General features: G+C 74.8%; 1 protein-coding gene across 1 annotated transcript in view; it reads left to right on the top strand.

Moving 5' to 3' along the window:
- The first annotated feature begins 221 nt into the window (after nucleotides 1-221).
- Nucleotides 222-680, top strand: part of CMKLR1 (chemerin chemokine-like receptor 1) — a 6,091-nt gene continuing 5,632 nt past the window's right edge. Inside the window, exon 1 of the mRNA XM_085313482.1 lies at nucleotides 222-584. The gene's annotated coding sequence lies outside the window, so the exon portion shown is untranslated. The remainder of the gene's footprint in view (nucleotides 585-680) is intronic.

The following is a 680-nucleotide window of genomic DNA, read 5'->3' as shown; positions in this document are numbered from 1 at the left end:
CCCGGCGTTGCGGTTATGCAGGGGGTAAACGAGCCGCGTCGGCTCGGCGACGGCTGCGAGCYGGAGGCAGCAGGCTCGTTCCTGAGCCGCGCCGGCTCCTCCTTTCTTTGCCGCGGTGGACCCAGGCGGGGCCCGTGGGTGCTCCCTGCTCCCTCCCCACCGGACTCCGCRCTCCGGCTCCCGCCCGGCACGCGGATTAGCTGCAGCGGCTGCTGGATCAGCTCGGTGCCGGCGCGGCCGTTCGCCGGCRTTAAGCGGCCGTCGGGCGCCGTCTCCCGCGCCCAGGAGCTGCTCCGGGGCCTGGCGGCTCGGGCCGCGCCGGGGCTGTCGCTCCGCGGGAGGCAGGAGGAAGCGGCGATGAATCACGGAGAAAGTTCCCTCGGCGAGGGATGAGCTGAAGGCGACAAGGCGAGCTTGCGCTTCTCTCTTTCCCCTTTGCTGACGTGGCTCCCGGGCTGCCTGGGGGGGCCCGTCGCCTTCCTCGAAGGCTGCCGCAGAAGCCCGGCGGGCGGCTGCAGGTCTGCYGGGGCYGGGACCGGGGCYGGGACCGGGGCCGCCTCTGCAGCAGGCTGCACGCACCGCCCGTGAGTAAATGCGGGAGCTTGCCGGGTGCCGGCCGGGGCCGCGGCACGGGGAGCGCCGGCGCGGGTGCGCGCGGCTCCGGGGCGCGATTCCTGCTT

Source organism: Rhea americana, unplaced genomic scaffold, assembly GCF_003343005.1.
Source record: "Rhea americana isolate MKP2758 unplaced genomic scaffold, rheAme1 scaffold_389, whole genome shotgun sequence".
In the NCBI taxonomy this organism is placed as follows: Eukaryota; Metazoa; Chordata; class Aves; order Rheiformes; family Rheidae; genus Rhea; species Rhea americana.
The sequence above is the reverse complement of the archived record's forward strand: the minus strand, read 5'-3'. Positions and strand labels throughout refer to the sequence as shown.